The sequence below is a fragment of the Sceloporus occidentalis genome, unplaced genomic scaffold (genome assembly GCF_023333645.1).
Source record: "Sceloporus occidentalis isolate IW3139 unplaced genomic scaffold, rSceOcc1.0.p SCAF_25, whole genome shotgun sequence".
Taxonomy (NCBI): domain Eukaryota; kingdom Metazoa; phylum Chordata; class Lepidosauria; order Squamata; family Phrynosomatidae; genus Sceloporus; species Sceloporus occidentalis.
The window spans coordinates 2870910-2894931 of NW_028317005.1; the positions used below are offsets into that span (position 1 = coordinate 2870910).

At 41.5% G+C, this 24022-nt stretch overlaps 1 pseudogene; it reads left to right on the top strand.

The window, feature by feature from the left end:
* The first annotated feature begins 5590 nt into the window (after positions 1-5590).
* On the top strand, positions 5591-10476 carry LOC149300263 (phospholipid scramblase 1-like; annotated as a pseudogene).
* The last annotated feature ends 13546 nt before the right edge of the window (positions 10477-24022 follow it).

Genomic DNA, 24022 nt, shown 5'->3' on the forward strand with positions numbered 1-24022 from the left:
ACAAAGCGGAGTCACGTGATGTGACGTCACTTCCTGTGACTCCGCCTTGTTCCTGGGCGGAGCAAGAGAAGAGACGCTGTGAGGGAACAACTCGAGGGCAGCCTTGCGGGACTGCGCGGGAAATCGGGTAAGGAGGCGGGCGTGATTGGCCACAAATGTGTCGGGAGCGGGCGGGATTGGCCACAAATGTGGCGGGAGCGGAACACCCACATTGCGGGAGCAGGATTCAAAACAGCGGGAGCGGGATTCAAAAAGCAGTCCCGCGCAGGGCTCTACACTGATGCTCCTGTATCCATGGCCTGAAATTGTGTCATTTTGGTGGGAGATAAAGGGAATGTTTTCAGGAAAAGCAATCTCATTTTCTGTCATTGATTCATGAGATAGTTTAACAATGCTGATCCGGGGAGTGAGTGAAGAGCATCCATACTTAATGTGAGTGGTCATATATTTTCAATGTTTAGCTTTTTTCCTACCAGCTCAGAACAGTAGCATCTGGGGTTAATCCCTGTCTCTGTCACTGTTCCCAGATGAAGTATAGACCTTTTAAGTCTGTTTTAATACTAAATAATCTTCAGATCAAGCCAGACGTGTCTTTGTAGTTTGTGCAAAGTGAGTATAAATAGCACCAACCCCTTAACTAATTCTGCTGCGCTTTGCCTTGGACTCTTGCGCTAAATCCATAACCAGCTAAAATAGCATTTGGCATTACCTATAAGAACTAAATATTCCCTGTCACTACAACAGCAGGTTCCAGACAAGGCACACTCAAGGAGTGTCTATAAAAAGCTTTATCCAGCTTCCAATACAATATATATATATATATATATATATATATATATATATATATATATATTTTTTTTTTTTATTTTTTTATTTTGTGGAGCCAACTATAGCAAGAAATAAACTGGCATTTGATATGTTTACTAGAATAGTAAACGCACTGTGAGGAATGGGTCACGATGGCCTTAAAATATTTTGTGTTTTGTGCTCACCTATGCAGTAGGCTTTAGTATTTGTTTGGGCATTATATTGTACCTGTGCTTCATAGGGGCTTGCTTGATTTCAATTAGCTTTAAGAAATGAAAATATTACATGAATCCATTTAAGTAATCTCCTTATTCATAGGTTACAAGTGTTTCAATTTTGTTTTGAGGATTTTGATCTGGTTAATTTTGACAACGCAGCCAAGGTATATTAACGTCTTTTTGTTTACTCATTGAAGTGCCTAGCTGACAAATGTCAGGTTTTGTTAAAATTGCATTTTCAGGTTTTGTATGTTTTTTTGTTATGTTTGTATCCTACTTATATGTATAACTGTAATGCCTGAAAATAATGCAATGTGTGTGTTTTTCTCTCTCCATGAAATATTGCAAAAATAATAATGTTAGAAGGGCTCAGCTGTGACTTTATTATACATAACCAAATCAATAAGATTTCTTAAAAGATGCCTGGCGGATTGAACTTCTCACGGGGTATGCCATTCAAAATGTGAAGTGGAAGCTACAAGACTTGAAATATCCATTTTAGTGAATACACCCTGGTATGGTGATCAGACTAGTGACTGGTAACATAATTCCATTAAGAATGAAACCTGTGCCTTACTCATCCATCTTTGTCTAGCGAGGCAGGTTTATGGGGATAGCGGCTCTGTGTGCTGGTTTAAATGCTCTCCCTTGTAACTGGTCAGCTAAAGACAGACTCCCATAATCACCCTGTGCTGGGGTGATGCGATATCACATCTCAAAGATAAACCGTGCAGGGAAATGGCTGATTTGAGTGCTGTCCTGGATTAGGCCTACAGTAGTACCCCTACTATATATGTAAATGCCTTTTCTACCTCTGCTGCCTACCTGCAGCTCATCACATGGACTGTGATGGGTGTGTAATCTGTTGCATTCTTTTTTTTTTTTTTTTTTTGTTCTCTGTAAAATAAAATGTATTATGTTTATCAGCACTAATCTGGTATGTGTCTCATTTCTTTGCCTTTACAGTTACAGTGTTTACACATAAGTAAAATAGTAAAATAGCCTTAGTCCTTAAAGCAGTAAACTTAACATCTAGCATTTTTTGTTTGTCACAGCCATAATTGTCCCATTCATCTTAAAATATTATTTATGGCTGTGGACAGAAATCTGCAAACTGTATTTACCTTTTTAATGTTTATTATTTCACACTTTTTTATTTTTTACTTTTTCACATTTCTCCACTTGTTTTTCACTGTTCTTTTGAAGAGCAGTGGAATATGATTTGAGATCACAAAAAACCCTGAGTCCTTTTTTTATAATATTTTGTGCGCTCTATTACATTTTTTTTTTCCCCACTACCCAGGTATCATTTTTGTAAGCGGAAAGGACTATGTTTTCACCTATTCACACTTTGATGTCTTTGCCGTACATGTGGTCAGCAACAGGGGGATCATCAGAGATGCCCCCAGGGTCTTCCCTACTGTGTCATTACTAATTTTGTAGTAAAAGTATGTAAAGAATTCCTAAACTGACCAAAAAGAAAAAACTTATCTAAACCATCCCAAATAATTATATTGTTCTCTAACTTGCTTCTCAGGATTTCTGCCGCTATGCTGTGAAGGATATTCATCTGTAGATGCCAACAAACTATTTTTTAATCATTTTCTTGTTAGTACCTAAACATATTTTAACAGTTTACAGAATCTTCAGTTGTTTTGGTAATTGTTTGCAGCAAAACCTCTTTTGAACATTAAGTTACGGAGTTGCAAACATATTTAGAACAAAGCATTTTATTTCTATCAATGGGCACAGTTAAATTCATACTAAACTTAGAGCTAGGTTTCAAAAATCAATAGGGAGCTAACACCAGTCACTTGTGACCTTTTGATTTTTTAACTGGACAATCTGTGTTAGGCCACACTGACCTGTGCCAAAGTCACTGTCCAATGACTGAATCTGGGTATCTAGTAGAAGGTAAGTAATATGTTTTCTGTCATGCTGTCATTGAGTGAATACACTTTTCTCCTCAAATGTGCTGGGATCCCCATCACCTAAACCAGTTAAAATACTCCAAATCATGATAGTAGTAGTAGTTTCAAAGAAAATTGCAACAGCAGAAGACTAAATGGTTTTACATTAGTTCTGACCCTAGTGGTATGGCACTTGTCGGGATACATCTAGGACCATAGTTCAGTGAAGCTTTCAGAGACCCGATGAGATTTTACATGTTTATTTAAAGAATTGTAACCTTAGCACACTGTCCATTTTAGAAGTGACTGGGCAACAGGAGTCAATCCAAAAAACCTACTCCTGTTTAGGAAACTGGCTAAACATTAGCTTTCCAGTCAAAACAATACAAACATAAAAGACGCTTTAACAATAAATCTGGCGCTCTTACCAGCTCTGTGTCTTCCACTTTCACCCAGGGTAATGGATGCTCAATGGGAGAGACAGCCTGTTTTCTTCAGCCCTGCATATAACACCCAAGGATTAATGTTAATATGGCCCATAGTTAACCCATAGGTCAAAGAGAACTTCCATTTTCCAAACTCATTTATATAAAAGCCCTATTTCACCCTTTGTCTCAGATATATTCCATTACCAAGTAACATTGTCTTGGTGGGTTTAAACTCATTAAGTCCTCTCATTAAGCCATCAGATCATTTCTAGAAGCATGAAGGGGAAAAACTTTCACACATCTAGTCAACATGCCTAATTTGTGAGTAATTAAGTATATCCAAAAACTTAGATGTTGGTATCAAAGAAGTTCATATTTAATTACACTTTCGAAACATACACTTGATGATGTATTCACTAAAGTGTGAGCTTGCGTGAGCTAGTCCCATATATTGCATTGATATTGTTTGAGTTTTCGCTGATTTTACTATGCATTTCTCAGGGCTAGATATGGCTAAATTTCATAAATAATGAAAAGCATGGCACATTCTAAAATTCCTAATTTTCTCCACATTTTTAGATATTTTTTATACTAAATAATGGTTTATATATATATATATATATATATATATATATATATATAATTATTTCAAAATAAAGCCCAACTTGTGCTAAAAAAAACAATGTTCTCTGGTCATTTAGTGCAAGCATGGTAAAAAATAAATTAAAAAAAACCCGGTCCTGAAGGGGTTAAGTGCTGGAGGTGTTTAGACATGCATCAGTGGTACAGGGAGTATGAGTTTTCTTAAGTTTTGTTTCTTCACAAATGCTTCTCTGTGAATACCTCTATCACTCGATAGCATGCATCACATATATAAATAACATCCTGCCTCAGTATTGAACTTCCCCACCCTTCTTTTTTAATGTTAGTGGGAGTTTAGGACACATGCATTTTTGTTTCAATTTGCAGTTTTTAGTTTTTTTTTTCCATCATCCTACAAGGTGCATAAGAGATTGGAATAGGTGCAATAGAGTTAGCTGGCACAGTTTCTTCGCAACTAAGGTAAAGCTTTAAAGAAGTTTAATTAAATCCTGTGTTTTGTGACCAGATAAGAAAGGTGAGCATCTAATATCTTCCATTAATTATTTTATGTTTAATCTCTAATCCCATAGACCTACCTATATGCACATATAAATAGCCTTCAGATCTGGTCTAATTCGGTAATAACTCAACGTAGTTTAAGAACAACTGGCTATGTTCAACCGCTAGTATTTAACACAGATGCGATTATTGCAGTGAATCTAAAACAATATGAGGTAAAGGCGTTAGGTCAAGGTCATTGGATTAACCTAAATAAAATACTATTGTTATTCAATGGTTAGCTACCTACAAATCAGGTAGGTATAAACCACCTTCAACTGCTAACCTAGTAGATTATGCATTTACATTGCTGTGTCCCAGCACCTATTACTTAATCCTTCCATGACATGAACTAGAATCAGATTGGTTCCATTCTTTTTGTAAGTGGCAGAGTTTATCTGAATTCCATGCATATGCATATGTCTAATGGTGCAAATTATTATTATTTGATTCATATGGCACCGTCATATTCTACAGCGATATATGTAAAATATATAAAATGGCGTACCTTTGCTGTTACTAGTGCTTCTACTACTACTTCTATTTAGACTAATGGGTGGGGTGCAATTATCTACTTTTTTCTTGCAAATAGATGACATCGACAAGCCTTTATTATCATTTTTGGATCTTTTTTTGGTTCAACCTGCGCAAACATGAAACATTTCTTGCCTACCTCCACAGATTCAAAGAGGCCTACTAGAGCAGCAGCAGGGGAGGGGGGGGCAGTAGGCTGTTTAGAGTAGGGTTACTTGACACAGAGAGCAGAAAAAATTCTGGGCAGTCAGGGTAGTGCAGCCAAAGGGGTTTTATTTAATTCTGTAGTGTTTAGGTCTGCTCTCTTTCCCTCTAGCCGATCTGCTCTCTTTCCCTCTGGAAGCTGCTTCTTCACAGGCAAGTCCCATCCTGGACAAAGAGACTGCTGAGTCTACATTTCCCATAACTCTTAGCCAGTCTGGTATGTTAAGCATCATGGGTTTGCAAGTGCTGATAACCCTACACCAGTAAATCAAGGTCATGAGTATCCGCCAGTATCCTGCTCCTGGTTACCATGCACTGGGATACCCTGCTGCAAATGTGCAGACAACTCATGGATATCAGGCCCCACCTGGAGATTACCAAGGTCATTTATGATTAAGAATTAGTACATTGGAAGCAAAACTCTCTGGCTTTTACAGTGTGCACTGAAGTGTACAGGTTAAGCCCCCTGCAAAAATGCTTGTGCAGACTGGAGTTTACATAGATGCATAAAACAAAGAATTTGACACCAGATAAGAATCATTTATCCTATCTAGTTTTCCTCTGACCCTCTAGTTTTAGATTTTTAGACCTATTGTTTTAATATTTCTACTAATTTAAATCTCCCTGTTGTACTTTAAATGCCTTTACGTTTCTATCTTCTTTCTCTTCTCAAAGCTATACAGTTAGGTCAAAGCTATTGATTTCCCTTAGCCTTTCCTGATATTTGTTATCTGGTAAACCATTCACGACTTAGTATTCTCTCTAGAATGGTAGTATCCTTCTGGAGATGGGGTCTCCAGAACTCTAGGTAAAGCCTCAGGCCTGACCAGAGATCTGAGGAGTGGTAAGACCACCTCTTTTATTCTACTACTAATGCCTCTAGCTGCACAACCTATCACCCTGCTTGCTCGTTCTAATTGTTTGTTCTTTAACTCAGAAATAATTACTGTTAAGTCCCAAGTACAGTATAGACAATGCTGTATTTTGCCTTTGGAATTTGACATCCCAAGTACATTTTTAGATTTACCAACATTAAACTTACCAACATTAAATGTACCATTCTTCTAATTTACTTGAATTATTAAATTTTGACTTACTCTCTAAAAAATGTCTACCCTTACCTTCCTACACTATATACATATTACAATGTGCGAACCTTTTCTAGAAACCTTCATTTATTTTGCACTATGTTAACTGAAAGAGTAGCCATCCCTCTGTATCTACATAGTCTCATCATCATTTGTAGAGCAGTAGATATCGGGGCTTATCTTTCACTCCTTGAAATATGATGAATGGACAATTACCACCTCTTAGGGTTGGTCATAGTTTGGTTACTAGGTTGCTAATTGGCACATGACTACTTAATTTATTGTATTTTTTTGTATTAAAGGTGCTCCTTTTACAGTCCTTACTTGTATAGCAAACAGTATGTTTCAAATAAAAAAACAGTATGTGAACGAAGGTATACTCTGCCACAGAGGAAAACGATTGCTGTGGATGAGCCCGTTGCTTTATAATGAACATTGCTGACAACACAGGCTGTGAAGTCATGAAATTAATCTGTCCCTGCAGATGTTCCTTATGCTGTTGCCCATGCTGTTTACAGAAAGTGAGTATAAAGCTGTCTCTAGGGGCAAGGGTTAATCACTGCCTGCACTACTGATTATTTTGCATGACCAATTTAATAGTCATAATTTAATAGTAGTGTATTATGCTCTTGGCAAGGAGCATTACAAGAGATGCTCAGGGTAAAGTGGGTATGATGTAGATGGGTCGTGGCTTAATACAAACAATGTGTATTTTATTGGGATTGGCCACTGATGGCCCTTTCTAAGAAAGTAATAGAAAATGTGTTTGGACTCACTCATCAGGCTTTATTATTATTGTCATCATTATTTTATATAGCTCTAACATATTACACAGAGCTGTACGATGGGTTGGGAGATTAATATTGTCTGCCAAAGTGTTTTGGGCTTTTATTACTGGGCCACTGTGGTGTAATTGCTCATCAAATTGAATGTTGCCAACCTTCTCATGGTATAAACACCCCTTTATTTTACAAAAAAATGCTATATTTCCTGGTACAACTATGTAAAGGTTGTTAATGCTTAACCATAAACATTAATTATCAATGTGCAAAAGTTTATAAAACTCTTTTATATCTCAATAGGAAAAGTACTTTCACAGGCATCTATTCACTAAAGTACGAATGCTTGCAAAATTGGATAAAAGTCTAACTCGCAAATTCACCAAATCCAAATCGCTTTAGTACTTGCATACACAAAAGCAGTTACTCAATAAGGTGCGAGTTGCCTGCTACTTTAAATGCAAAATGTCACATTGCAACCTAAAAGAGAGGTCCCTGCCCCATTGCTACATTGATATAAAAAAATGGGGGTGATAACTGCCCAACTTCCCAAACATGATGCAGTATTTAATTGTGTGTGTTTTTAATTCTCAAAATTTTTCATACAGCTTGAAGTGCAGACTCCTCCAGTTGTCACAATTGGCTATGTTGGCATATTTGCCTGACAAAGTTTACCATCCAGAAAGAGACGAAAACTTGCTTAAAATCTCTGGCCCACATGTTCGTTGCAGATGTTGCAGAGATATCAACTTTGCGCTATTACATCAGCAGCTGCCTATCTGGCATCTCTTCCTGGATGGCCTCTCACCACCTCAAGATAAATATGTCTAAGACTGAGCTCCTTCTAATACCTCCCTCTTTCCTCCCTTTTATCCCTCACATCAAATCACTCTCTAAATCCTGCCACAACTAACTACGCAACATTTCCAAAATTCGTCCATTCCTGACTGCTAGCAGCGCAAAACCACTCCCTCGTAATCTCCCATCTAGACTACCGCAACAACCTACTTACCGGCCTCCCTCTTTCCCGACTATCCCCTCTCACCCGACACTCTGCATCTGCCGCACCTCTCTGCGAGTCCCTCCACTGGCTCCCCATCCATAGCAGAATTAAAATCAAAATACTAACTCTATCCTACAAAGCTCTCACTAACGCCACTCCTCTCTACCTATCCTCCCTCATCTGCAAATATACTCCAGCCCACCATCTAAGATCCAACAATGACCTGCTCCTTGCATCTTCACTTATCACCTCCTCCCATGCCCGTCTACAGGACTTCTCTCGCCCAGCACCAACCCTCGGGAACTCTCTTCCCCGTGCTGTCCGACTCTCACCAACTCTACTCTCCTTCAAACCCTCCCTAAAAACTTTTCTCTTCAGGGAAGCCTACCACTGACATAAACATCAAAACTTCCCTCTCACCCACTTACAACCCTTATCTCACCCTAAATTAACATCATTCACTACCACGCAGTCCTCACCTCCTGTTTCTCACCCCTTATCCACCTATATTGTAAGTTCCTGCAAGAACAGGGCCCTTCATTCCTCTTGTATCTTATGTCAATTGCTGTATTATACTTGTCGTTATCTGTAAAATTTTCATCTTGTACAGTGCTGTGGAATCTGTCGGCGCTATATAAAATAATATATATCAATTCTAAAATCATGTTATAATTTATTTCATAAATTGGCTTGCGATTATTATGAGTGTGCATTGTTAAGCTATATTTATTTTTTAAATATTGGATTATTTATTTTATTTTTGAACGTTACCCGACAAATTTAGATGAAACCTCTACAATTGGACGAGTTTCCAAACAGTGGACAGGTATTGTAAAGGAAGCCTTAACAGATGCAGACAACTTTGATGTTCGGTTTCCAATGGACCTTGATGTGAAAGTTAAAGCAGTCATGCTAGCTGCCTGCTTTCTTATTGTAAGTTTTTAGTGACCCATTAATAGGGTACATTGTTAAAATTAAGTAAATAAGTTTGCATTGTTTATTCTCTTTCTGTTTTAAAAGGTTTGAGTGAATGTGTTTGCAGATATAAAGTTATATTTAGCTTGAAAATGTAATTGACAGTATAACCCAAAGAATTTTTTTTAATCAAAATTCTAACAGTAACTGAAAAAGTATTGCTTTAACAAGATTGATAGGTTGATCTGCCATGGTTCCTCTTCTAACTTTTGCCACTCATTGTGCTGCATGACTTTCTGGATGTCTGTAAGTTCAAAAGTAAAGGCACAGCTTAAAGTCCTATAGACAGCTTGACCAGAGAATAATGCATATTAAAGTAATTTGTAAATATTTTAATATGCATTTTTTTAAAATGTAAAAAATATAAAACAAATCAGTTACTTACTTTTTAGAGAGAAGCTGCAGCTTCCTGTGTCCTCCATGGTCTGACAATCATCCAATCAGTGAAATCAATGGGCTTACTTTCTGTGAGGCATCTCATGAGAACCCTCCTTGCCAAACTAGTGCTGGTGCTGACAGATGGTGTCGGGAAATGTGTTTGACGGAAGAGATCTCCTGCCTAGCATCTAGCGATTGGATGGGGAAAGGGGCAAATATATATCCAGGTAATTTGAAATGGTTCATATGATTTCCCTGCAGCTGTACAATAGCTGCATGTTCTATTTACCGTATTTGCTCGATTATAAGACGACCCCCCAAAATCTAAATATTAATTTAGGAAAAAAAGAAAGAGCCTGAATATAAGACTAGTACATAATATATACTAGTACATATTAATTCATGCAAACTATTTTTTCATATTTAATAAAAGCTATGATTGAGAAAAATATTTTTTGTTTTTATTTCCTTTTATTTGCCAACCTGCCCCCCCAGTTATGCACATCTGCCCCCAGAAATGCCTTTTACCGCATTTGCCACTCTGACCCATGATGTGCCTTTTAACCCTCTATATGCCACTCTGCCTCCAGAAATGTCTTATACCCTCCTATATGCCACTATGCCCCATGATATGCCTTGTTAAAAGGCATATCATGGGGCTGAGGGGCATACAGGGGGTTAAAAGGCATTTCTGGAGGTATATAACTGCTAACAACAATCACACTCCTATCAAGCACAGGCAGTCAGTACATGCTGGAACCTGGGGATGATAGGAGTGTGATTACAGCCCCCTATGCCATGCTACCACCCCCCCCCCCTTTAACATCCATGCTATCACACACACACTCATTCACAAACATTTAAATACTCATTCATTCCATTAATCACACATACTTGCTGGAAAAACCCCACCCCCTAACCTGAACTGCAAATCTCTCACTCGCAGACTTCTGCAGAGGCCCGGCTGCTTCCCTTTGCAAATTCTCTGGCCCCGCCCCCAGAGGAAGAATGACGACTCTGCTGGCTTCCTGTTCTCCTGCTGCTAGTACAAGAGACGCTGCTCGCGACCAAAGCACCGGTAAGCAGCCTGGCCCCAGCGGACATTTTTTTGAGGTCTGATTAGAAGACGACCTCGATTATAAGACGAGGGGTATTTTTCAGAGCATTTTCTCTGAAAAAAACCTCGTCTTATAATCGAGCAAATACGGTAATTTCTACCCCTTACAAATGCAAACAGCTCCAGCATTGGGTCATGTGAAAGTTTCAGGGGTTTTAATGAGACAGAGTCCAAGGAAGCATTTTCCGAAAGCTCTACTGTTCCTGCCTTTTAGTTGCCAAAAGTGTTTTAACCCCTTAACGACAATTGCCGGTCCTGGCACGACACGGAAAAGCATGTGCTTTACGACAATTGACGTGCCAGGACCGGCACGTCTTTAAACGGGTGCTGAAAGCGATCTGTTTTCGCTTTCTGCACCCAAAAAACGTTGCTGAATGCCTCGACCTCGAGGCATTCAGCAACGCCGCTATCGGAACGAAGGGGCCATCTCTGGCCCCTCCACGGGGCGTCAACATCCGCCATACTTTGTATGGCGGCGGACGCCCGTATTAAAAGCGTTTAGGAGGCGATCGACGATCGCCTCCTAAACTTAAATGGTGTCGCTGGAATGCCTCGATCAGGAGGCATCCAGCGACACCAAACACTTACCTTTCGATGGGCTGTGACCGCTCCGGAGAGCGGTCACAGCCGCAGCTGCCGATGATCTTCGCCATCAACCAAGATGGCCGCTGCCCTGTAACAGGAACCAACAAATTTTAAAAGTTCGCTAGACGGTCCAGACCATCTAGAGAACTTTGGCTCCACTTGCAGGTTGAATACAGGTACTGCATTCACCATGCAAGTCAATGGAAGCCAGCTTTCTAATCACAGTGTGATTAGTAAAAATAAATTAAAAAATAAAATAAAATTTATAATAATTAGAAAAAAAATAGTAAAAAACTAGTAAAATGTAAAAATCATTTCCCACTGATGTCACTATCAGGGGAACCTCCAAGTTGAAAAAAAATGTTAAATTTTTTTTTTTAAAAAGACAAAAAAAAAATATATATATAAAAAATATATTTTTGTGAGCAAGTCCTAAAATTAGCATATTAGCTTAAAACAATTCTCGCATGGAAAGAGTTAAAATACTGGCATATTAAATGCCCGTGGGGTGTCTACTTTTAAAAAAGGTATGATTTGTTGGTGTAAATTGAATTGGCCAGGTTCAACAACGTCCCAATTAACACCGGGGGAAGGATGGCCACACACCTAATTTCCAATTAGAAAAATGCACACGTACCAAATGTGGCCTTTTAGTTCCCACAAAAATGACACACCCATGCATGTGGGATATCACTGCACTCAGGAGATGTTGCTCAACACATTACGGGGTGTCGTGTGACAGCGGCATATACCAGGAGCTGTAAATTCATACATAAAGTAGGTGTGTGTGGGAAAAATACACACACAAAAATACTACTGCAAACTTTGAAAACATGCTGGTGGTAAAATGTGTGCATGCAAAGAGTTAAAATACTAGCATTTAAAATACCCTGTGGTGTCTAGTTTTGAAAAATATATGGTTTTGTTGGGCACACTGAAATGGCCCGGCTCAAAGATGTACCAAATAGGGCATGGGCAGTGGATCCCCAAATGCCAAAGTTCAACATTGAAAAATGCGCATGCCCCAAATGTGGCCCTTTTGCCCCCAAACGGCCAGGTAAAATCATTCATGTGAGGTATCGCTGTACTCAGGAGATGTTGCTGAACACATATTGGGGTGTTTTGTGATAGTGACATATACGAGAACTTTTTAATTTATACCTGAAGTAAAATGTGTGTGGAAAACCAAATGCAAAAAAATGACTACCACAAAGTTTGACAAAGACTGGTGGTAGATATGGTACATGGAAAGAGTTAAAATACTAGCATTTGAAATACCCTGGGGTGTCTAGTTTTCAAAAATATATGGGTTTATTGGGCACACTGAAATGGCCCGACTCAAAGATGTACCAAATAGGGCATAGGCAGTGGATCCCCAAATGCCAAAGTTCAACATTGAAAAATGCGCATGCCCCAAATGTGGCCCTTTTGCCCCCAAACAGCCAGGCAAAATCATTCATGTGAGGTATCGCTGTACTCAGGAGATGTTGCTGAACACATATTGGGGTGTTTTGTGATAGTGACATAAACGAGAACCTTTTAATTCATACCTGAAGTAAAATGTTTCTGAAAAAACAAATGCAAAAAAATGACTACCACAAAGTTTGACAAAAACTGGTGGTAGATATGGTGCATGGAAATAGTTAAAATACTAGCATTTGGAATACCCTGGGCTGTCTAGTTTTCAAAAATATATGACTTGATGGGGTAAATTGCATTGGCCGGCTTCAAAGATACCCGAAATGGCACATGGGGGGAAGAATTACCAGATTTGGAAAAAATGGCTTTGAAATAGCAAAACGCTACCTGTACTTATTGCCCCATAATGGGTAGAAAAAAGCAAAAAAACATTGGGTATTTCTAAACTCAGGACAAATAGTAGAATCCATTTAGCAGGTTTTTTCATTACCTTTTATAGATGAGTAAAAGATTTTTCAACTAAAAGTTAGAAACAGTCATTTTTTTCTAAATTTTTCACCATATTTTATACTTTTTTTAGTAGTAAATAATATGATACAATCAAAACAATGTCATCTAAAGAAAGCCCTTCTTGTCCTGAAAAAAACAATATCTAATGTGTGTGGGTTCAGTAAACGGGAAAGAAGAAAATTACAGCTAAACACAAGCGGTGCAGAAATGTTAAAAAGGCCATTGTCACGAAGGGTACAAAAAGTAAAATCAGCCTTTGTCACGAAGGGGTTAAAAATGAGACTGGTGATGGGCCATTGTGCTGTAGCAGAAAAGCTGCAGTTTATTCTAAAACTATGAAATTCTGTTTTTATTTTACTTCTACATGTAAATAATGCATATTCAAGTACTTGGGAACCAGTGGCGGGACTACCGGGGTCGCAGGGGTCGCGACTGCAACCGGGCCCTGGAGTTCTGCCACTCAGGGGGGCCCAAGCAGGGCCGGACTGGCCCACCGGGATACCGGGAAATTTCCCGGTGGGCCCGCAGATTCGTGGGCCTGGCGGCCGGCGGAGCGGGATTGGAAGGAGCGGGCTGGGCAGGGGGACAATTGCCCAAATCTAATCTAAACGGCCGATGCGGCCGGCCGGCACTACTTTAATTCTCTTTTTTTATTTTTTATTTAATATGGCAAGCTGAATCAGCTTTTAAATTTAAAAAAAAAAGTATTAAAGTAGCGCTGGCCGGCCGCATCAGCACCCAGCGGCCGTGTGCGATGGGCGTCTAGCGATGGGAGCAGCGTGAGGGGTGAAAGCTCCGCCCCCTCGTACGGACCTTTCACCCCTCACGCTGCTCCCATCACTATGCGGCCATCAGATTGCTAGAAATGTAAATCTAAATGGCCGCTGCGTGCTGATGCCGCCGGCCGGAGTTACTTTAATACTTTATTTATTTATTTTTAATATGGCAAGCCGATCCGGCATATTAAATAAATAAAAAAAGGATTAAAATAGCTCTGGCCGGCGGCATCAGCACGCAGCGGCCGTTTAGATTTACATTTCCAGCAATCTGATGGCCGCCTAGTGATGATGAGACTGAGAGCAAGGTGAGGGGTGAAAGCTCAGCCCCCTCGCACTCAGACTGCTGGAGCACCGGATGTCGGGTCACTGACATCCTGTCAGCAGAGAGAACAGTGTGCAGCAACCAGAGGACGGTGATGAAGATGAAAAAGCCCCAAAGTGGAAGAAGTAGAAGGTCAGTAAACTAATTTATTGTTTGAACAAACTGTATAATATTTTTTGTATTTTTAAAAAACAAAAACAATCAGTATGTGTGTGTATGTAAGTGTGTCCGTGGGGGACAAACAACATAATGCTTTTTTAAATTATTATTTTTAAATGATTAAACAAAAAAAAATAATCTCTGTCTGTATGTTTTCACAAGTTTAGCGCCCCAGTGCCACCTCTGTCCCCTTTCAGCCCCCCATGTAATCTCTGTCCGCAATGAGCCCCTCCCAGTGTCACCCCTGTCCCCATTCAGCTCCCCAGTGTCACCCCTGTCCCCATTCAGGAGGCAAAGTGCTCTATGATATGCCACTCTGTCTCCAGAAATGCCTTTTAACCCCCTATATGCCAAATAAAACCAAAAACCAAAAATGTAGCCTGAGAAGGGGGGTGTGTGTGAGAGGAGGGTAGATCGGGTTGGGGGAGCCCTTAACAGATTCTCGCACCGGGGCCCTGAGGCTTCTAGTTACGCGCCCGGTTGGGAACTACTTTACTATGGATTATTTGTTTGTGAGACTGTGTGGGATTGTTAACCCAGTAATGTATTTTGTGTCATGCTGAAGATTTTGCTATATGTTGCCCTTGAGGACAGGGTCACAAAGTAAAATAGAAAAAATGTTTAATGTTTGTGAACTGTACCATACAACTATTACGTTTTTCAATGGACAGTCATGGATTTCAGGCACTGTCCTTCCAAACATCCACACTGTTCTGCTTTTAGAGAATGGGGATCATGGGCTGGGGAGATCCTCTGGTCTCCCCTGACTGGTCCAGCAAACTGTGAGATTGAGTTCTGTGATTATCTGCGATAATCAAAGCTCCCATGAGGCCACCTTGCAATATATTTTAGCTGAGTGGCTAGAAGTCCCCTACTAAAGGAACATGCAGATTGCGGATTATCATAGCGGATGACATCAATTGATATTTATTTCTCCTGAGGAAGCCCAGTGAGCGGCGAAACGCGTTGAGAAGTTTTTTAATCTGCATGTTCCTGATCCACTACAATGGACATTTAGTTTGAATAGCGACTTGAATTCAACCATCCTGTAAGTGCTTTTTTTAACTTGCGCATATACTATTAAGGAAGATACTGCACCATATGGTTGTTTTCTTTATTTTATGCTCTTAGAGATTTTAAAGAATAAAGAACAGTCTTCATACCTCAGACGAGCCTGTTGTGCTGGCACTGTTTGTGAGTGCATTTCACACCTTTTACATAGCTTATTGTTCTTGACAATATTACACTATAAGATTATTTCTTTTTTCTATGTACACATGCGCCCCGAATTTTGCTGGTTACGTGTTTGAACGCCGAGAGGAGCGTTTTGGTTGGGCTGCGGCAGTGATACATTAGAGAAGTAATTTTTGGTTCCTATTCTTTTACCATCACCTTACACGTGTTTTTTGGGTGTTTTTAGTTTTTCGTTTTTCAGTTTATTTGACAATGGCAGTTTTTTTCTGCTGTGCTCATGTTTAGCTGTAATTTGTTTCTCCCCCATTTAGTGAACCCACACTCATATATTGTGTTTTTCATGACAAAAAGGGTTTTCTTTAGATATCATTATTTTGATCATTTTGCAATTTACTATAAAAAATGATGAACATTTTTATTTTTATTACATTTTTCTTTTACTATTTTCATATTTAAAAAAACCCCAAAAAAACATTTTTTCATTGATCACATAGTGACCTGGGCTCTATTGACCTACATGTTTAGCTGCATTACCGGTAATCGACCTGCAGGATTCTCAGAAGAGTCTACAGCAGGGGTGGGCAATTAATTTTCCCATGGGGCCACATGAGAAATTGGAATGGTTTTAGAGGGCCAGACCTCTACAAACTACAAACTCCGAAGCCTTGTCCATTTTGTTAACTTATGTGCTGTTTAATAAAGTTATTCAAGCCTACGTCATTGGTAGAGGTGCTTGAATAAGTAAGGCCTGAATAACTATTAGCACAGCACAGAAGTGAACAAAATGAACAAGGCTTTGGAGTGCATACCGTATTTTTCGCTCTATAAGACGCACCTGCTGATAAGACGCACCTAGATTTTAGAGGAGAAAAAAAAGGAAAAAATATTTTGAGCTAAAAAATGGGCTAAAATATTTATTACAATAACTGAATAAGCTATGAACACAGTAAGACACACACAGACACAGTAAGACACACACAGACACAGTAAGACACACACAGACACAGTAAGACACACACAGACACAGTGAGACACACACAGACACAGTAAGACACACACAGACACAGTGAGACACACACAGACACAGTAAGACACACACAGACACAGTGAGATACACACAGACACAGTGAGACACACACAGACACAGTAAGACACACACAGACACAGTGAGACACACACAGACACAGTAAGACACACACAGACACAGTGAGACACACACAGACACAGTAAGACACACACAGACACAGTAAGACACACACAGACACAGTGAGACACACACAGACACAGTAAGACACACACAGACACAGTAAGACACACACAGACACAGTGAGACACACACAGACACAGTAAGACACACACAGACACAGTGAGACACACACAGACACAGTAAGATACACACACAGACACAGTAAGACACACACACACAAACACAGTAAGACACACACACACAGTAAGACCTCCCTCCCTAACCCCCCTTCTCAGTATCTCCCCTCTAACTCCCTAACCCCCCCTTCTCAGTATCTCCCCTCTAACTCCCTAACCCCCCCTTCTCAGGATCTCCCCCCCCGCCCCGGTCACTTACCTTAAACTCCTGTGTTGGAAGCGTGAGGCGTTTGTCTCGGGTGCCGGCGCTTCACTGCTGATCGCCGGCGTCTGACGTCATATGCCGGCGCCCAGCGTAAAGCGCCGGCACCCGAGACAAACGCTTCCAACACAGGAGTTTAAGGTAAGTGACCGGGGCGGGGGGGGACACCGGACTCATTGGTGAGTCACCAGGACACTCTTTGCGGGCCGGTCCGAGCTATTCAGGTCTGGTCTACAGTGACCTCTTGGGAACTCCTTTATTTGAATGGGTGCTGCCATCTTGTTATAGACAGCATGTCTCTAACAGGTGGCGATTTGAAACACTCCTAGAAAGCAATCTAAATGCCCTCCTTATTACACCTCCTAAATATATTTTTTAACACCTAGGTGCCACAATAACTAAAAGGCATCAAGCATTTCAATACAGTGAACACGACTGCTCTTAGGAGAGATCGTGCCAGGCCCCTACATTTGTTTTTGGTGTTGCTGGATGTCTCAATGTCGAGGCATTGCAACAACACCAGCTGAGTGAAGAAAGCAATCATTGACAGTGAGCTTAGCAGTGGCTGAGATAATAATAATAAAGTAATAATAATAATTTAATTTAGTGCAGAAAATGTACTGTTTAAGGGTAATCCAGCTGTAGGGACTGCAGCAGGCATTTTTTACCAATTTTAGGGAAAACACAAAATATTTTTTATTATCTTATCATATACTATTCTTTATCTTCATTGATAAATATTGGTGCCAAAACTAGGCATTCTACTATTCTTTCCGTTGTTTAAAATGTAAAACCTGTTCCTGTGTAGTTTGAGATAGGTGCCCATTTACCCTACCAGCCAAACCTTCAATTTGTGGACAAGGTAATTTTTTAAATTATCATTTTATCATATTATATATTATTTTTCATTGATAAATATTGAGGACAAAACCAGGAATTGTAATATGTATAATATACACTCACTGGGCATATTATTAGGTACACCATGCTAGTACCGGGTTGGACTCCTTTTTGCAACTGCCTTTATTCTTCGTGGCATAGTTTCTACAAGGTTCTGGACACATTCCTCAGACATTTTGGTCTATATGGACATGATGGCATCACGCAGATTTGTCAGGTGCACATCCTTAATGCGAATCTCCCATTCCACCACATCCCAAAGGTACTCTATTGGATTGAGATCTTGTGACTGTGGAGGCAATTGGAGTACAGTGAACTCATTGTCATGTTCAAGATGATGTGAGCTTTGTGACATGGTGCATTATCCTGCTGGATACACTGTGGTCATAATGGGATGGACATGGTCAGCAACAATACTCAGGTTGGCATTTAAACGATGTTCAATTGGTACTAAGGGGCCCAATGTGTACCAAGAAAAGGTCCCCCACACCATGACACCACCAGTAGCCTTATCCATTGATACAAGGCAGGATGGATCCATGCTTTTTTTATGTTGTTTACGGCAAAGTCTGACCCTGCCATCTGAATGTCGCAGCTGGAATCGAGACTCATCAGACCAGGCAACATTCATCCAGTCTTTCATTGTCAAATTTTGGTGAGCCTGTGCGAATTGTAGCCTCAGTTTCCTATTCTTACCTGACAGAAGTGGCACCCAGTGTGGTGGTCTTCTGCTGTAGCCCATCTGCTTCAAGGTTTGACTTGTTGTGCATTCAGAGATGGTATTCCGCATACCTTGGTTGTAACAAGTGGTTATTTGAGTAACTGTTGCCTTTCTGTCATCTCCAACGAGTTTGCCCATTCTCCTCTGACATCAACAAGACATTTTCGTCCACACAACTGCCGCTCACTGGATATTTTCACTTTTTTGGACCATTCTCTGTAAACCCTAGAGATTGTTGTGTGTGAAAATCCCAGTAGATCAGTAGTTTTTTAAATACTCAGACCAGCCATCTGGCACCAACATACATGCCACGTTCAAAGTCACTTAAATCCACTTTCTTCCCCGTTCTGATGCTCGGTTTGAACTTCATAAAGTTGCATTTACCACGTCTGCATGCCTAAATGCATTGAGTTGCTGCAATTAGTTTGGCTGATTAGCTATTTGTGTTGACAAGTAATTGAACAGGTGTGCATAAGAATATTGGGGAAATTCAGTTCAGTTTCAAAGGGCTTCATCTGCCAATGCCTGTTTGCCCGGGTCCAGTGCCCTATTTCTGTTGCTGCTAATCGATCGCCTTCCTTACTGTGGCAAATCAATATTTTGTTCTAACATTGGGTTGTATAAAAAAAAAATGTGGCAACACACTGCAAGCTTATATATTGTGAGACTAGCAGGCAAGTAAGGAAAAATCAACAACCAACTTAATACCTGAAACATGCGGGGATCAGTAACTGTGGTGTCACAGGACTAAGAAATGCCCATCACCCTCAGCCAGTATGATGATGAGGGTGGTCAGAGCTGTAGCTCTCAAAAGCTGGCGATCTGGTAGGAAATACCGTATTTGCTCGATTATAAGACGACCCCCTCCCACAAATCTGAATATTAATTTAGGAAAAAAAGAAAAAGCCTGAATATAAGACGATCCTATAGGAAAAAAGTTTTACCAGTAAATGTTAATTCATGTAAACTATGTAAACTATTTTTTTTTTAATAAAAGCTATGATTGAGAAAAATTTTGTTTTTAATTCCTTTTATTTTCCAACCTGCCCCCCAGTTATGTACATCTGCCCCCAGGCTTGACCCCCTATGTGCCACTCTGCCTCCAGAAATGCCTTATACCCTATATGCCACTCTGGTATTTAGGGGGTTAAAGGGCATATTATGGGGCAGAGTGGCATATAGGGAGGTATAAGGCATTTAAGGAGGCAGAGTGACATTAAGGGGGTCAAAAGGCATATCATAGAGCACTCTACCTACAGAAATGCCTTATGCCCCCCATTTAACCCCCCCCAAAAGAAAACTCACCGGTGCTTCTGACTCCCGGTGTGTTGTCCGGGCAGTGTGTAGATGTCTGACGCCGGAAGGAGGTGCGGTTAGCAGCGGGGGTTGTCTGCGTCCATCACGTAGACCTTCCCCGGCTGCCAGAGAGAATTCCCCGGTGAGGGGAACTCTGATCTCTGACAGCCGGGGAAGGTCTGCGCGATGGACACAGACAACCCCCGCTGCTAACCGCACCTCCTTCCAGCTGCAGCGGAAGTTGTCTACGTGAATCGCTACACACCGGGAGTCAGAAGCACTGGTAAGTTGGGGAGGGGGGGACAGGAAGAACCAGGTCCCTTGCAGCGTTGCGGGGAATCTGGATCTTAGTCTCATAGTAAGACCTATTTGAGGTCTGATTATAAGACGACCCCGATTATAAAACGAGGGGTATTTTTCAGAGCATTTGCTCTACAAAAAACCTCTTCTTATAATCGAGCAAATACGGTAATGTCATAAAATCTGGAAATACTGTATCTATATTTTTTTTATTTTTTTATTTTGGAACTTAACCGCCTTCTTATGTATGCATAACCTGTGTTATATTATGTACTGTCACCTACATTTAATGTGTGTACACTTGTCATGCATATATGAGCACATCTATTGGATAAGAGTTAGTACACACACTAGTTCTAAAAACCCCCACACCTCTTCCTGCAAGGTCTTCAACAAGATATTGTTGTGGGAATTTGTGCCCATTCACTGATGTTGGATATGAGGGTCTTGCTTGCAATCAGCATTCCAATTCACCCCAAAGGTGTTCATTGGGTTTAAGGTCACGGCTCTATGCGAGTTTCTCCCTTGCCATATTTTCAACAAACAGCTTGCCTCACCATCTTTGCCACCAAATTGCTTGTTAGTGCAATATTTGTCCCCAGATTGACTGTGACATATTTTCCCCAAACAAATTGTCAGTGCCCCAGACACCTTGTCTGTGTCATCTGTGCCCACAGATTGAATGTGCCATATTTATCACCACACAGCCTGCCCCTCCAGGAAAATTTTTAAAGAAGCACTCAAACGCAAACAGAACTAAGAGACTAAACAAACTTTATTATTAAGTCAACACCTGAAGACAAAAGCAAAAGATTTTTAAACAAATTGCCACCTCTGGACTCACAAAGAGTCATTCTTCAGCACGCAGGAGAGGAAAACCCCTATTTACTGGGGGAAACCTCTGGGGAACCATGTCTGAAGAATAGCCCTTCCCTCTGGGCACTAAGAGGTTGATTGATTACATGTGGAATGTTTTAGAATGCAGTTTTACTTTTAAATTTCCACATTATTACTTCATTATCTCTGTATGGTCCAAACGTCTACTGCTGGTGAAGTTTGCTTTCCTTATTTTCACTTAAGAGTAAGATATGTTGGCAGTATGAGGCTGCCCCTTCGCCTTGAGTGATCCCTGCTGATTTCCTGCAGATGAGAGAAAACTTGGGGAAAAACAAAGTGAAAACTCGCAGACACCCCCATCTTGGTCACCTTTTGCCAGTTGTGTAGAAAGACCCCACTGTCTTCGGCCAGACTCACATACACCCCTACCATGATCGCCTCAGACTCCATATGAAAAAGACACCACAGTCGCCTTCGCCCAGTCTCACATACACCTCTACCACTGTCGCCTTAGGCCGGTTGCACCAACACACACCACAGTCGCCTTCTGCCACATTCAAATACACACACACACACCACGGTCGGGTAGGTCGGTTGCGCAGAAAGCCACAAACGTTGCCTTCGGCCAGCCTCACATACACTTATATCAAGGTCACCTTAGGCCGCATGTTCCAACAGACACCCCACCGTGGCCTTCAGCCAATCTCACATACACCCAAAGCAAGTTCGCCTCATACTGGTTGTGCCAAAAGACAGCAAAGTCACCTTGACCGGTCTAAAGTACGCCCCTACCACGGTCACCTTAGGTCACATGTGCCAACAGACACCACCATCGCCTTCAGGCAATACCACATACACCCGAACCAAGTTTGCCTTAAGCCAGTTATGTCAAAAGGAACCACCGTCGCCTTCGGCCAGTCTAGAAAACCATGTACGGTTAAAGCCAGTTGTGCCACCAGACACCCCTGTTGCCTTCGGCAAGTCTCACATGCACCCAAGCCACGTTCGGGTCACTGTGCCAACAGACACCACCGTCGCCTTTGGCTAGACTCACGTACACCCCTACCACGGTCACCTTAGGCTGGTTTCACCGACAGATACCACCGTCGCCATTGGCCACATTGACATACACCCACACTACGGTCAGGTAGGTCGGTTAAAAAGAAAGACCCCACCGTCGCCTTTCGGACAGACTCATATACACCCATATCACGGTCCCCTTACAACGGCTGCACCAACAAACACCACCATCGCCTTCGGCCAGAGTCACATACACCCACACCACAGTCACTTAGGTCGGTTGCGCAGAAAGACCCCACCGTCGTCTTCAGCCAATCTCACATGAATCCAAACCAAGTTTGACTCAGGCTGGTTGTGCCGAAAGAAACTACAGTTGCCTTCCGCCAGTCTCACATACACTCATATCATCATCATGCCACAAGACAAAACCACCACCTTCACACAATCTCACATAAACCCAAACCACGTTCGGTTCAGGCCGGTTGTGCCAAAAGACACCACCGTCACTGTCGACAAGTCTCACGTACACCCATACCACTTTCATTTCAGACCGGTTGTGCCAAATGACACCACCGTCGCCTTTGGTCGGTCTCACATACACTCATATCATGGTCACACCAACAGACACCACAACCGCCTTTGGCCAATCTCACATACACCCACACAATGTTCAGTTTAGGCCGGTTGTGCCAAAAAAACACCACTGTCGTTATCAGCCACTCTCACATACACTCATATCACCATCATGCCAACAGACAAAATCACCACCTTCAGCCAATCTCATACACACCCAAACCACGTTCGGTTCAGGCCGGTTATGCCAAAAGACACCACCGTCGCATTTGGCCAGTCTCACATACACCCAAACCACTTTCGGTTCAGGCCGGTTATGCCAAAAGACACTACCGTCGCATTCGACCAGTCTCACATACACCCAAACCACGTTCGGTTCAGGCCGGTTATGCCAAAAGACACCACCGTCGCATTTGTCCAGTCTCACATACACTCAAACCACGTTCGGTTCAGGCCGGTTATGCCAAAAGACACGACCGTCGCATTCGACCAGTCTCACATACATCCAAACCACGTTCGGTTCAGGCCAGTTATGCCAAAAGACACCACCGTGACATTCGTCCAGTCTCAAATACACTCATATCTTCAGCCAATCTCACATACACCCAAACCACGTTCGGTTCAGGCCGGTTATGCCAAAAGACACTACCGTCGCATTCGACCAGTCTCACATACACCCAAACCACGTTCGGTTCAGGCCGGTTATGCCAAAAGACACCACCGTCGCATTTGTCCAGTCTCACATACACTCAAACCACGTTCGGTTCAGGCCGGTTATGCCAAAAGACACGACTGTCGCATTCGACAAGTCTCACATACATCCAAACCACGTTCGGTTCAGGCCAGTTATGCCAAAAGACACCACCGTCACATTCGTCCAGTCTCAAATACACCCCAACCACGTTCGGTTCAGGCCGGTTATGCCAAAAGACACCACCGTCGCATTCGTCCAGTCACAAATACACTCGTATCTTTAGCCAATCTCACATACACCAAAACCACATTCAGTTCAGACCGGTTGTGCCAAAAGACTCCACTGTTGCCTTTGGCCAGTCTCACATCCACCACTACCATCTGACCGCCTCAAGCTGGTTGCACCATAAGACACCACCGCCGTCATCGGCCAATCTCACATACACTCAAACCACGTTCGGTTCAGGCCAGTTGTACTAACAAACACCACCGTCGCATTCAGCCAATCTTACATACACCCATAACACGGTCGCCTTAGCCCGGTTGTG